This window comes from Xyrauchen texanus, chromosome 19 (genome assembly GCF_025860055.1).
Source record: "Xyrauchen texanus isolate HMW12.3.18 chromosome 19, RBS_HiC_50CHRs, whole genome shotgun sequence".
In the NCBI taxonomy this organism is placed as follows: Eukaryota; Metazoa; Chordata; class Actinopteri; order Cypriniformes; family Catostomidae; genus Xyrauchen; species Xyrauchen texanus.
In genome coordinates, this window is record NC_068294.1 from 1094505 (window position 1) to 1110795 (window position 16291).

General features: G+C 39.2%; 1 long non-coding RNA gene across 1 annotated transcript; it reads right to left on the reverse strand.

Annotated features, from left to right (window-relative positions):
• Window positions 1-8756: 8756 nt before the first annotated feature.
• Window positions 8757-9407, reverse strand: LOC127660259 (uncharacterized). The gene is made up of 3 exons (XR_007972623.1): window positions 9349-9407; window positions 9082-9193; window positions 8757-8984 (listed from the first exon to the last, which is right to left on the reverse strand). It is a non-coding gene; the product is annotated as an uncharacterized LOC127660259 (long non-coding RNA).
• Window positions 9408-16291: the final 6884 nt, after the last annotated feature.

Below are 16291 nucleotides of genomic sequence, written 5' to 3' on the forward strand. Positions count from 1 at the left end.
GGTGCTAGAGAAGACTGCCTTTATATTTTTTGTTATTTCATCAAGTTCTTCTGGGCTTTGGGGTTTATTGAGTGTATGAGATGGATCTGGGAGATCATTAGTGAAGCTATCTTTAGTGGTCGAAATTATAGTTCTACCTGCACGATAGCGTGGTGTAAATTGAGTAACATTAGTTGATTGCAGCATACAAGAGACGAGGTAATGATCCGAGATGTCATCGCTCAGCTGCAGAATTTCTATATTATCAACATCAACTCCATATGAAATAATTAAATCTAGCGTATGATTATGGCGATGAGTTGGTCCTGTTACATTTTGTCTGACTCCAAGAGAGTTGAGAATATCAATAAATGCTAATCCCATTGTATCATTTTCATTATCTATGTGAATGTTGAAGTCACCAACAATTAAGGCTCTATCTACAGTAACTACAAGATCTGATAAAAAATTAGCAAATTCACTAAGGAAATCAGAATAAGGCCCGGGTGATCTATACACTGTGGCAAGGGTAAAAGACGACAATATTTTTTATTTATATTTGTACATTTATATCCTGTCCTCTGAGTAACACCAAAAACTTCACTGTAAATTGTAGCAACACCTCCTCCTCGACCCTTCAGACGTGGCTCATGTTTATAACAATAACCTGGGGGAGTAGATTCATTTAAACTAATAGATTCATCCGGTTTAAGCCAGGTTTCAGTCAAACAGAGCACTGTAATCATTTCATTGACAATTAGTGCTTTGGTAGAAAGAGATCTAAGTTTTAGTAGCCCATATTTGATATATGATGTGTATTTTTTATTTGTTTGTTTTGTTCAAGTTTGCCCTTAATAAAATTTTTCTAAATTATTTAGTGTGGGTATTGTGTTTGGTAGTTCGGGGAACAGACACATTCTCTATGAGATTGATACCCCGGGTGATTTGGGCGTTAGTATCCTTCATGCGGTGGAGCCATTGGAGTGGGCCATGATCCGAGCAGAGGGTGAGGGTCCGCCCCAGCAGATAGTATCATAGTGTGAGGACCACCTACTTGATGGCCAGCCACTCCTTCTCCACGGTGCTGTACTTGGTTTCCCTCAAGGAGAGCTTATGGCTGATGTACAGCACCGGGCACTCCTCCCCCTCCACCACCTCTGAGAGTACGGCCCCCAGCCCACTGTATGAAGAGTCCGTCTGCAATATGAAAGGGAGAGAGAAGTTAGGTGCATGTAAAAGCAGCCCCCCACAAACACCTGTTGGCACTGCTCCGACCACTGGACCGGGTCTGGAGCCCCCTTTTTAGTGAGGTCAGTCAGCAGGCTGGTGACGTCCGAATAATTATGCACAGACCTCCTATAATAGCCAGCCACCCCCAGGAACTGCCTCACCCCCTTTTTGGTCTTGGGTCTCGGGCAACACAAATCGCCGCAGTCTTGTCAATTTGGGGACGCAGCTGGCCGTGGCCCAAGTAGAACCCCAAATACCGTACCTACACATGCCCAATCATGCACTTCTTGGGGTTTGCTCTGAGCCCCGCCTGCCGCAGCGATCTCAGGACTGCCCTCAGATGTTGCATGTGTCATTGCCAATCATTACTGTAAATTATGATATCATCTAAATAGGCAGCGGCATAAGCCGAATGCGGCCGGAGGATATGGTCCATGAGACGCTGAAATGTAGCCGGGGCCCCAAACAAACCGAACAGAAGCGTCACAAATTGGTGCAATCCAAACGGCGTGGAGAAGGCTGGTTTTTCACTGGATATTGGTGTCAAGGGTGCCAATAACCCTTTGTCAAATCCAACGTCGAATAAAACCGAGCAGTACCTAACCAATCGAGCAACTCATCAACACGGGGCATCTGGTATGCGTCAAATTTAGACACCGCATTGACTTTTATATAATCCACACAGAACCGTTCAGATTCGGCACTCTTGGGAACAAGAACAACCGGGCTGGACCATTCACTGTGTGAATCCTCTATTACCCCCATATCAAGCATTGCATCCAATTCTTCCCGAACTATTTTCTTTTTGTGTTAGGGCAATCGATAGCGATGGCTACGTACCACCACTCTCGGTTCCGCACACCAAAAAGCTGCCGGACTTTGACCCACACGCTGCAGGTTTGCCTTCTTCACATCTTCATAGGCCAGGAGATTGTTGGGCAGCGAGCTGGGCTTCCCCAGACAGCAGCGGGAGGAGCCTGGCCGCCCACTGGTCACACGTCCAGCACCATATCTCCACAACATCATCATCTACCCCCATCTTCAGGAGCAAGGGCAGGGTACTGCGGATGTCCGGGGTCACGGCCGGGCCTTTTTCCTGGCCAAGGAGGTTCCGGATTGCATGCTGGTCCTCTGCTTGAGCCCGCAGGATCTCAAAGAACCTGCAATCCTGGTCCTGGCAGAGCTCAAGCAAGGTCTGTTGATGGTTCTGGTGCAGGTTAATTTCTACAGAGAAATTGTATATATATATATATATATATATATATATATATATATATATATGTATATATATATATATATATATGAACAATTTCAGTCAGGATTTAGGCCCCATCACAGTACAGAAACTGCACTTATCAGAGTTACAAGCGACATGCTCTTGTCTTCTGATCGTAGCTGCATTTCTCTTCTAGTGCTTTTAGATCTTATTGCTGCCTTCAACACCAAATATCATTACATTCTCTTGAATAGGCTGGAGAATTATGTTGGCATTAGTGAACTTGCATTAGCATGGGTACTATACATACTATTTATCAGACCGCTACCACTTTGTATGTGTAAACGAGTAATGGTCAAATCACTCAAATCAAGTACGGAGTGTCTCATGGGATCATTTTTAGGGCCTCTGCTTTTATTCTTGTATATGCTTCTCTTGGGAGATATTATCAGAAAACTTGGAATAAGTTTCCACTCTTGTGCCGACAATACCCAACTTTATATTTTTTCTAAACTCATCGAAATTTCACAATTCTCTAAATTAGCAGAGTGTATTAATGAAATCAAAGCCTGGATGGCCAAAAATGTCCTTCTACTCAATTCCAACAAAACAGAGGTACTAACTATTGGAACAAAAACCTCTAAAAATAAGCCTTTAAAATATTATTTGATTCTTATATTTGACTCGATGTACCGTTACGTCGTCTTCTATAGCAAAAAACATAGGTGTTGTATTTGATACCAATCTGTCCTTTCAAAATCAAATTACCAATGTTTGTAGAACAGCATTCGTCCACCTCAGAAATATTGTTAATTTTCAACACATGCTCTCTGTTGCTCCTATAATAGTTCAATACTGCAAGTTTAATAAATAAACTTCAATTGGTTCAAAATGCAGCTGCCAGAGTGCTGACTAGAAATATTGTCATTACATTGGCTACCTGTTAAATTTCGTATTATTTTAAAATTCTGTTAACTACATATACAGCTTTGAATGGTCTAGCTCCACAGTTCTTCAGTGACCTTCTGTCATGCTTTATTCCAAAATGTTCATTATGATCACAAAATTCTCGCCTGTTAATAGATCCTAGAATATCAAAATCCACAAAAGGAGGTAGAGCCTTTTCCTATTTGGCTCTTAATATATGGCATAGTTTCCCGAACAATGTTCGGGATGCTGACACACTCACTCAGTTTAAGTCTAGACTAAAGACTCATATATTTGGCCAGTCATACACCTAATTTATCCATCAACTCACAATCAGGCTGCTTTAGTTAGGTCTGTCAGAACCAGAATCATTTCTCAGAAATACTTCTCATAATCTAGAACTCTGCAATAAAATGAATCTCAGTGCTAAAATGATTCTATTTGTTTCCTTGTCTCAACCCCAGGATTAATATCCCGAGGTTACCAGAGCCGGCCAGATCCAGCTCCATTCCTGCTTGGTGTTGGACTCCACAGCTACATTTCACTGAGAGATGACATCAAATTACAGCTGGTGCAAGCAAGACATCACTTTGGTCTTAACCATGATAGACTTTAATGACATTAGTCATTAATCTTACAGATCATACAAAAACCTTTGTTTAAACACTGACCCTTAACACTTAAACAGTTTACTAATTTTAAACCATGACCTGCACTGAACGCAAATAACTAATATTGACATTATATACTTGCTGTTTAGCCAGAGGGGAACTGACCCCCACAGTGATCATGGTTTCTACCAAGATATTTTTCCTCCATAAACCAACATATTAGCCCTATGGAGTTTTGTGTTCCTTGATACAGGAACTTGCTCATTGGGGTTTTAAATACAATTATTATTTAATTATATATTTTTATACACAATTTACAATCATGTTTAATCAAATTACACATTGATGACTAAGACTTTAACAGAAAATGTAACTGTAATATCTATAAAGCAAGATTTCTGTAAAGCTGTTTTAAAACTATGAGTGCTGTGATAAGTGCTATACAAATAAAAATGACTTGGCACACACAGACACACACACTTGACTGACCTGCTCTCTCTACTTCCCCTCTTATTGCTTACCACTACTGGGCAGACTATGGAAGTTATAAGGTAAAGTATGTGTAATGTATTGGAAGGAAGTACAAGAGCTGGATCTAGGTGTGGCGAAACTGTATTTAATAAGATAAACAATGTACAATGTTACTGGGTAAACACAGGAACAAAAGAAACATCCTCCAACATCCACAACTAACATCAATGTTTGGTTCGTTTGGGTGGTGCAAACCACACCCGAGTCCACTTGAAAAGGTGGTCTGGTGTACGGTTCATGTGAACTCTGGTGTTGTTCGCTGCTGATGAGAATGCAATCGTACCAAATCCAGTAGTGATGAATGGAAAGGGTGTACTTTGGTCATCAGAAGAAATTGAAAACCTGTTTGAAATATAGTCTGACAAAAACACAGCTGGAAAATACACAATAATGCTGAAAAAGTGAAAAAACTCCGACAGCAATATCTGAAGATCCGAGACTCCCTCAGAAAGAGTGAAATCTCAACGGTAGAGAAGGAAAATGATGTCAACTCTATGGAATGATGCCTTAGGCAACATTATTGGTTCTAGGCCCACAATTAACCCTCAAAACATAATAGAATCACAGCCACCTACACCATCATCCTTTCATGCCACCCTCGACCAACACAAAGATTCATCAATTTCAGAGCAATCATCTGAAATGATGAATGAGCCAACAGTGTCTTATGTATCGCCACTATTATTAGCAAAATTATGAAATGGTTATCAATCATATTCTCCATTCTGTCAGTTGCTAGCAAGATACTGTATAGACAAGCAGCTTATTAATTTATTTTTTTCTCTGCCATATTGTTATTCATCAACATTATAAATATTTAGGATATTTTCATTTCGAAAATACACTGTCCAGTAAACGCTCCCCATATATTTTGTTTTTCACTATTTGTCTTCACCAGTGCATTTTAAATAGTCCAGTTTAAAAAGTAAAAATATTTAATGCAGACTCTCAATTATCATGTCATAAAGGCTGCATGCATAATTATAAAATAACTAGCAAAATGCTGTTTAAATTTGTTTTAGATGGAGTATAGCATGTCACAACACAGGACATGTCAACTAACCACATATATTTCATAAAGAGAGTTTTTCTTCAAAATATGCACAATTTTATAAAGTCCGGCTTTGTTGCTTATTTTGCTTGTTTACTGATAGATATTTCAACCCTGTAAGGTAATTCTGAAAACACTGACTCTAGCAAGAGAACTCAAGTACAGACCATCCAGACCAGATCAGTCTGCAGGAAGAGGGCCAAGGCTGACTTAACGAGCATGTTGGAATCATATGTAGATATACAGACAAAAGCAACATGATGATAACATGAAGACTGAACTTCATCAGCAACAGGATAAAAAAACACTGGACAATTAGATGAAAGTACAAATGGATATGGAGGAGCGCTGCTACCAAGCACAATGAGAGGAATGCCAGGAAACATATAGAATGTTCATGACAGTGCTTAATAGTGTAACGTTTGAAGGATCTAAGAGCAGCTTAACTTTAATGAAAAAATAAAACAAAATAGGAATCCAAAACAGGATAAATGCAGGAACAGGGCAAGAATGGGAAACAGAAAGCTAAAACAATCGTAAACAAACAGGCTCAAAACAAGGGGGTTGTTTCATAAAAGAAGCTTAAAAAAGTGGGGATTAAGCTCCAAAACCCGACTTGAATTAACCTAACAAATCAGTTGGGGCTTAAGGCGGTTTCATAAAAGGTAATTCAAGTTCACGCAGTCTCACTAATTTGAACCAGGTTTATCTAGTCTATATAATTGCGCGTGCACACTATTCTTAAGAAGCCCTGATGGTGGAGCATAGATTCATCAATTTAACATGGAAACTAAAGGGAAAGAGAGAGCAGTGATGTTCACGGCAACTGAGCAGCAATTACTTCTCAAATCTTACGAAGAATTTAAACACATGATTACAAAAAAAGGAAATACCGCAGCAATTAATAAAACGAGAGAAAAAGGCTGGCAGGAAATTGCTGATCGTCTCAATGCGTAAGTAGCAATTAATGTAGGCCTACATTACTATATTTTATTAAAGTTAAATTAAATGTTTGTCACAATACATTGAAGTGTGTGTGTGTGTGTAACTTTTACAGCAGCAAATTAAGTGAAGAAAAAAGAACATGGCAGCAGGTGAAAATAAAATATAAAGATATTGTTCAGAATGGTAAGTATTAATTATAAAGTATAAATCTATGTAAGTACTTAAGCATAACCAGCTTGATGTTACAACTGTCCAGTCTCATGATGTTTAATAATTGCAGCTTCCAAAAAGAAGAGTGAGGTTGCTGGCACTGGGGAGGGCCACCAACAGCCAACTTTACTCCTGTCAAGTGTCAAGTGTCAAGTGGTTTTTATTGTCGTTTCAACCATATACAGTTAGTACAGTACACAGCAAAACGAGACAACGTTCCTCCAGGACCATGGTGCTACATAAAAACAACAAAGGACCAACATAGCACCACATGAGACTACACAACGAAATAAAATACCTATATAAACTACCTATATATACCTATATAAAGTGCACGTGCAAACATGTGCAAAAAGTACAGGACAGTACAACAAATTACTGACAATGAACAGGACAATAGACAGTGCAGCGCCGACCAGTACTCATTAGTGCAAAAAGATGACAGTTTCTAAAAATGTAAACATAACATACTATGAGATTGTGTTCTATGCACATAGCAGTTATTGAAGTAGCAGACAGTTATAAAGTGACAGTTATTAAAGTGCAACTCAGGACACGTGTGTGTCAAACCAGTCTCGGAGTATTGAGAAGTCTGATGGCTTGGGGGAAGAAGCTGTTACACAGTCTGGCCGTGAGGGCCCGAATGCTTCGGTACCTCTTGCCAGATGGCAGGAGGGTAAAGAGTTTGTGTGAGGGGTGTGTGGGGTCGTCCACAATGCTGGTTGCTTTGCGGATACAGTGTTTTTTGTAAATGTCTTTGATGGAGGGAAGAGAGACCCCAATGATCTTCTCAGCTGTCCTCACTATCCTCTGCAGGGCTATGCGGTCCGAAACGGTGCAAGTCCCAAACCAGGCAGTGATGCAGCTGCTCAGGATGCTCTCAATAGTCCCTCTATAGAATGTAGTGAGGATGGGGGTTGGGAGATGTGCTTTCCTCAGCCTTCGAAGAAAGTAGAGACGCTGCTGGGCTTTCTTGGTGATAGAGCTGGTGTTGAGGGACCAGGTGAGGTTCTCCGCAGAGGAGCTGGCATTAGACATGAATAAAGGGAGGCCTGTCATTGAGGGAATAGAGGGGGGAACAGCATCTGGATCCATTCCATCCAGTATAAGAGATCACTACTTAAAAGGTATTTTGTTTATTTTATTTATTTTTATTCTTGCATTCCTAACTAAATCTTTTTGTTTTATAGTGATGCCAAATTCTGTGTGCTTTCTGGATCCACCAGACATCATGCTGAACCCTGTGAGTATGACAGTATGAGTTTAAAGCACTGATTTGTCAAGTGGTGATTTATTAAACCAAGTTTAATTAATGGTTTTAGGTTGAAGGCCCATCTACAGTTGAGGAGGATGAGGAGACTGTGTCAGTATGTTCAAGGAGGCCTGAGGTAGGCACAGATTTGCACATTATATATTTAAAAGCCTACCTGTGAGGTGCTAAATTGTGTGTATTTCCATTATTGGCAACAGGATGCTGACACCCTTCTAGAGCCCTCTCAGTCTGGGACCACATGTGACCAAGTGAGTATTAAAAAATTACAAAAAAGTGCCAAGAGCACGAGATCTAATTGAAAAAACTTACATTTCTGTTCCTACAAAACCCAGAACATAAAGGGAGTCTACAAAAGGTATCTCTTGAAACAAATGGAGGCCATAGATACTGACATCCAATATAAAAAACTCAAGATGAGAAAGTTGGAGCTGGAAATCCAACAGCTTGAGAAAAATGCAAGTAGAACTGCCATATTTAAAACCATGACACATGACCTTTTTGTTTTTGACCACATTTAATTGTATGTTTTCACCCCCAAGAGCCAGCTTCAACCTAAATAAAACAAAAAATTATATATGACTTGTGTGTTTGGTAAATTAAGGGGAAAGTGAAAACTTTTAACATGGTTTGGACAGTATTAACCAAAATAATTATTGGCATAACTGTCTCTTATAACCCTGCCTATTTCATTGTCATCAAAAATGCCTTCAATGTCCCAGTCTTGCTCTACAACCATCCTTGGTTGCCTCTCTCTCCTCAGACAGGAAACGTTATGTAGCACAACACATGCAACTACAATGTCACATGCCCTTTGTGGAATCACTCTGAGGTAATTCAGGCACTGGAACCTTGACTTGATGAGCCCAAATGCCATCTCTATACGAGCTCTTGTGCGTGCATGGGCAATATTGTAGTTGTGCTGTGCCTCAGTCTGCGTCTCCTGATAGGGAGTCAAGAGATAAGGCAGGCATGCATATCCCTTGTCTCCCAGCAAAACTCCTGAGAATTGACCTGAATCAAAAAAAAAAAAAAAAAAAATGTAAGCATTAAATTTGGTGAAGGTATTTTAAAGCTGTACTTTTTGCTATATGTTAAGTGAATAACATACCTTGTGCCAGTTGGTGGGAAAGAGAAGAGGCCCGAAAGATTCTGGAATCATGCACTGAGCCAGGCCATTTTGCCTCTACATTTGTGATGATGCAATCTGCATCACAAATCATCTAAATAATTAAAAATGTAGGTCACTACATTGGACTTACATAGACATATATAAATAGAATTGTTAATGCATTTGCATTGAATAGAACACTGGTGCCCAGCTTATTGTAAAGAACAATCGTTTCTAGCCTATAATATAATCTCAGTGGGACTGTACCTGTACATTGATGCTGTGTAATGATTTCCTATTAACGAAGTCTGCTTCATGCGGACCAGACGAGCGCTTTATGCATGCGTGGGTGCAGTCCAGAGCTCCGATAACATTTGGGAAAGCTACAAAAGTTAAGTGTTTGTCTGTCAATTGCCTGTCTTACATTAACAGACAATAAATATTTCCATTTTCTATATAGTTCTTATTTGAACTTACCAGCGATTCCATAAAAGGCCTGTTTAATACTGTGAATCGCTCTGTGGCCAGGGAAGGTGATGAACACATTAAGTATTTTTTTAAATACAGGTACATAATTCGTACAGAGCGGCAAACCGATGCTTTGCTGATATTCTCTGCATCTCCAACTGTGTACAAAAATGTTCCGCTGGCAAAAAAGCGAAGTGCAATGCACACAGTCTGTGGGACTGTGAGCGCTTTATTGCGCCGTGTGCTATTTGCGATGTGTGGGGCTCAGTAATCTACAAATATATGCTATCCCTTCCCTCGAGAATCTATACCGCTCATGCAGGTAGTAGTCAGAAAAAGCCAACGGGTCTGCCCTGTCCCTGAAAGTACATTCTCTTTGAAATGCCCTGCGTATGATTATCGCTCCCTCATCCACCACCTCATCAATGAAAGGACACGCCATGACTATGCGTCCTCCTACACATATGGGTGGAGCTCCCTATTTATAGACATTTAATTGATTCATTACAAAAATCACACCAACTAAACAAATAGGCCTACCTTTACTTTATTACATTTATTTTTAAAGTGCATTTGTTTTCATTGTTGGACTGATAGTGGTTACATGAAATAAAATGGCAGCATGCCAGAGAGTCCGATGTAATATCATCACATTCCCAGTAGGTCAGTGTTAAAACCAGAGCCGGACAGTAACGGAGTACATTTACTTGAGTACAGTACTTAAGTACAATTTTGAGGGATCTGTACTTTACTCAAGTATAATTTTTGGGGAGTACTCATGACTTTACTCAAGTACATTTGAGAGGCAAATATTGTACTCTTTACTCCACTACATTTCTATCCATAACCGTGAGTACCCGTTACTTCTTCTAAAAAATAAAAATAAAAAATAAAGGAAAAAAGAAAAATCTCGGAAACCCTCAATTTGTTGTTTCCCTCTCAAACGTGATTGGATTGTGCAGGCGCCACTGATTGGGACAGCCTATCAGCAATCACCTTCAGCTTTCCGCCAAAGTCAACTCCATGGTCAGATTTATTTAGAGATGGACGAAACAATGGATGAAGACGCAGCAGGTCCATCCCGGGAATGTGCCAACCCGTGGCCCCACCTCGCCAGACTATTTCAATTTTCTGAACAATTGTCTGATAGTTTTCGCTTCAAGTGTTTGCTGTGTTTGCCAAAACAGAACTTCATCACCGCTTACAAAAATTCATCCTCCAACTTGCGGAAGCATGTCAAGGTACGTACATTAAAATAAACTTCCTTACATTTCTAAGCTAGATTCTACTAGCTACAGAAAAGTGCACTAAATGATTGGCTAGCTGCGATAATGCAGCTTTTACATTCTCGGTTACGTTCGAGTAACGTTAGTCGAAGCCACATGCGCCCGCCAATTTGCCAGCTGTAGCTAGACATTCAGACGGCTGACTTTGGCCTGACAATAGCATAAGCTGAGGCAAGCTAATCGTGTAACATAGATAATCAACTGAAGTCCTTTCAGATTCATGTTTTGATGCCCCTGACAAATAGAGAGAGCATACAATGTATATTTTCTAGTCTGAGCTCGAGTACGAAACGTCTTTTTTACCATACAAAAAATGTAAAAGCCTAATTAGTTCAGTCGTAGGCTTTGCTAGTTGCAAGCAGGGCATTTCAGCTCACTTATTTCACGAGAGTGAATAACTAGAGCAAGCCCTACAGGGGCTATTTGTTTTTAAAAAAAAAAATAAGTTCAGCTGGCCTAGACAGGATTACAATAGTGTTTGTTGAACTGTAAGTCTTAAATGCCTATTCAAGTGGGGGAACACTCTTGAGTGTACTTATACCTGTCTTGTTATACCATAAAAAATTGCTGTAGCCTACAATTGTATTTAAATACATGAGAGATATGCTACCCAAAGTCTTGTATTTGCCTGACCTAATATTGCAGCACTTGTTAGAATGTCAGAAGCACCTAAATACTTTGTTGGTCCACGTAAATTAAAGTTAGTTGCACCAGTAAAACCAATTTAAAAAGTTAGTCTGGAGCCATTGGAAAATTATGAACAACCAGCACTTCATAATTAACCCTCTGGTCCTCTTCGGTCAAAAATGCGTGCACACACACACGCACACACACACACACACACACACACACACACACACACACACACAAATAATTATTGTGTTTGCTCTTATTTTAGCCTAATAGGTGTTCCTGATATCTGTTGCATATGCAACACTACATAAAATAATTACAGTTTGTATGTATATAGTTAAAATAATATTTATTATTATTATTACATTTGTATTACTCTTTTTTAACCTACAGTTTGATAATGATTGTTTGCTGTTATGTTATTTTATTATGTTTTTACTGTTAGATCATAATTGCTGTTCCCTTCTGAAGTTGTATTACCATTTATAGAACTAAACTGAATAAAATACCAATTAATTGCAAAATGTCTGTATAAAGTGTTTTGAATTATCACTATCCATCCCTTATTTTGTTAGATTTTTTAATTATCAAATACTGAGTAACAAAAATGCTTGCATTGTGTTTCCTTTCTAACCAAATGTAATTGTTTAATTGTAATCACAATGCAAAACCTGATACTTATCTAACATAAATATCAAAAAGCAGTCTTTTAGAATGTCTAAATATATATATATATATATATATATATATATATATATATATATATATATATATAAAAACGAATAAAATTGAGAAATCATGTCTAAAAAAAACAAGGCTGAATTAAAAAGCCTCTCTATGTATTTATATAGGGAGCTATAGTATAGTCTATGGGCGGTTACAGGACATTACACACATTTATATTTTTTAACACCACTGGATGGTGCTTTTCTCACTTCAAAATTATTTTTTTAAAGGCCTGCACTCTATTTTTTATGTGAAATGTTGCATTTATTAAAAAAAATTAAAACATATATTAATTCTAATGGAAAAAATAGCTCATAAAAATTGTATAATTATTGCATAGTAACATAGAAATCTTTAAAAATTCAAAATAATAATCAAAAAATATTATTGAACAAGAATATATTACATTGGTTTTCCTGGGGAAAAAAGTTACATTTTAAGGCTTCGGTCACTTTAGACCGGAAGAAGCCAAGTGTGACCCCTAAACGAAGAGGACCAGAGGGTTAATAATACTGCTATGTAGACTACATGATGGGTATCTTTTCTAATATTTATTAGTTTATGTAAACTGAAATATTATACTGTGTTTTACAGAGAAGGCATGAGACACATCTGGAGGAATACTGTCAACTGACTTCAACAGCCTGCAAGAGGCCATCAGAAGGTGGAACAGGCTTCAAGGCGAAGCAACTGAAGCTGCTGGAGACCAAGCAGGTGTCTCAGAAGACGGTTGATCGGGCTATCCTCCGCTCCATCGTTCAAGATCTCCAGCCCTTCTCCCTGGTTGAGAAACCATCCTTCCAAGACCTTATTGTAGAATTACAACCGAGTAGTGCCGTCATGTCCCGCAAGATTGATTCAGCTACATCTAAAATGAAAGAACGTCTCAAGAACGAAATGAAAAAGGTACCATACATTGCCACCACTACTGATTGTTGGACGGCCAGGAGAAGGAGCTTTTTAGGTGTAACAGCCCACTGGCTCGATCCTTGCAGTTTTGAACGCCTTTCAGTTGCCCTTGCTTGCCGTCAACTAAGGGGCTCCCACACATTCGATGCCTTGGCAGCTGTTTTGACCGACATTCATGCAGAGTATGAAATAAGTCTAAAGGTTGTTAGAACTACAACAGACAACGGGTCGAATTTCGTCAAAGCGTTCCATGTCTTTGGTCAGCAGGACGAAAATAACAATGAAGAGTTAGTTGCAGAAGGCACAATCGAAGAAGAAGTAGTAGGAGAAGATTGTGATGCATCTGATGATGAAGAGGAGGTGGAATTCATGGATGTGGAAGCCATTCTGGAGGAAGATGATGGGCTTCAGTATCAGCTGCCGAAACATCATCGGTGTGCATGCCACTTACTAAATTTAGTTTCCACAGTCGATGTTGATCGGGCCAATAAGACAGAAGCTTACAAGAAATTGTCCAGATCAGCCTTTTCAAAGTGTCAGGCACTCTGGAATAAAGCATCAAGGTCTCCTCAAAATGCAGAGCTTATAGAGAAACACTGTAAGCTTCACTTTGTACAGCCTAATTCAACTCGATGGAACTCCTCTTTCATGGCCGTGGAACGTGTGGTCAGAATCATTAGAGACCAAGGAGAGGGGTCTGTGAGAATGGTCTGTGCTGCACTCAATGTTCCAATGTAAGTAGCTTATGTTAATGTATAATTGTGTTCTTATTTTGTTAATGCTTACCACATTATCTGCTGTAGGTACATAAACAAATAAATAAACGTCCAGCATTGCACAGTGGTTCTGTATACATTTTGTTGAAATATGTGTTTGTTTATTTTCTTCTGTTTCTATTAGGTACAGTCCGGCTGACATAGCCTTTTTAGGGGAATATGTCACCACCATGAGTCCAGTTGCGAAGTCCTTGAACGTACTACAAGGAGAAGTCAACATTCAGATGGGCTGGCTGCTCCCGACAATCACCACCCTCACAACCAAGCTTGAAAAGTCCAGACCGTCACTCAGATTTTGCAAGCCACTTGTTGATGCTCTTCTTGAAGGTTTGAGGAAGCGGTTTGAGAGCATGATATCAGAGCCAGAGCTAATTGCAGCAGCCATTCTCGTTCCAAGGTTCAAAACCTCCTGGACCAGCAATGACACAGTCCTACAGCTTGGTAAGGAAAATGTTATTTTTTGTTTGTTTGTTTTCTTGTTTTTTCAAAAACCTTTACATCCAACAATGATTCTATGCAGTTGTTTAATTACAGAGTAATAATAACAAAAATATGTGTTTGTTGGTGTGATTCTGTGTTTCTAATCAAGGCCTTAGTTACATCAAGGAACATCTGCCAGAACACGATGAAGGTCTTCGGTCTCCTGATACCACATCAACCTCTTCTGATGAAGATGACTTCTTCTCCAATGTCAAGCAGACGCATTCCCATGAGATAAGTAAGCAACTTGATGTATACCTAGCCGCTACAGCTGAAGGAGTGAATACACTGGCCCCCTATCCAGCTGTGCGTAACCTCTCACTAAAGCTCAACACAGCCCTGCCAGCTTCAGCAGCGTGTGAAAGGCTTTTTAGCAAAGCAGGTTTACTTTTCACCCCAAGAAGGGGATCAATTCATTCACAGAATTTTGAGAAGGACTTCATGACATTTGATTGAACTGAAGTACAGTACACACACACACACACACACACACACACACACACACAGTTGTCACACATAGATTGTGTGTGAGACAATGGTGTTATTCAGCTGAAAGTATTTTCTCCTGACTTTGCCTGTATGTCAGTGTGAGAGGAAGGGGCTTAATACTGTCACTCAAATGAGCTGAATTTTATTTTTCCTTCTTTGTATGCTGACCTAAACACAGCTGATTAGCTGATTTTCTTTAATCATTATTATTTTCTCTTCTTTGCTCTATGCTGCGTGTATAACACGGTCAGGTTCAAATGTGGGTACAAAAAATCCATTAAAACTCTAGCAGAGAATTGTCAGAGCGTTGCCATTGTGCTATTGCCTTGTGGGCCGTCTCTGCGGCCGTTACAAGTGATAAATGTTAAATAAAGCAACATGGTAAAAAGATGAAAATGACTTTATTTTACTTTCAATTCCTTTTACATTCTCCAAGGTATTAACATTTTTCATAACTCCATGTAGGACGTTTCTGTGCATAAATGTAAGCACTGTGGCAGTAGACTAGTAATGCAATATTTAGAAAATCTACTCTTGTACTCTTGATACTCAAGTACTTTTAAAAACAAGTACTTTAGTACTTTTACTTAAGTAGACATCTGACTGTAGTACTTTTACTTGTACTTGAGTAAAATTTTGCAAGGGGTATCTGTACTTTTACTCAAGTAATGAAGCTGTGTACTCTGTCCGCCTCTGGTTAAAACGGTATTCTGGTTAAGCATAATTTCAGGCTTAGCCTGACAGATAGCCTGCCCCGGACCAGGCTAGTTTCCCAGCATAAGTTTCCAGGGTAACTGAGTTTGAACTATTTTAAGTTTGCTTTATGAAACAGACTTCACCGACAATAAGTCTGACTAACCAAAATAAGCCTGGCTTATTTTCTAATCTTGTTTTATGGAACAACCCTCAGAGCATGAACTGGAGAGAAACACAACAACTGACAAAGGTGAAACAGACATAATGGCAATATATAAACAGGGATAAATGAGGTAAATGAAACAAGTGAGAACAATAGAGAACAGCTGGTAGTGATCAGGGCAGTGACTTATGGGAAATAAAGCACAAGGGAGACAGATAACAGAGACAAAACACAGGGCAAAACAAGAGTGAATCATGACAAATAGAATGTTTGACATTTTAGAGCATTGATCACACTGGCACACACACCCGCAATTACAACCCAATTCTTTATATCATGTTTACCTGCTTCAAGAAAACACAACATATACAAACCTGCAGCCTCATGTTCAACAGAACATTCACTCATGTCCAGAAGCACCATACTACACTGAGAGGAGAGAAAACCCATCTCCATCATATCATGATCTCTAAAACAGGTTCAAACAGGTTCAAAATAGGTGGAATGCAGTTTAATGTTTTCAAAAGAGATCATCTATGTTTAACGTTATCTGTGTTTAAGGTGATTTGACATATGCACATTAT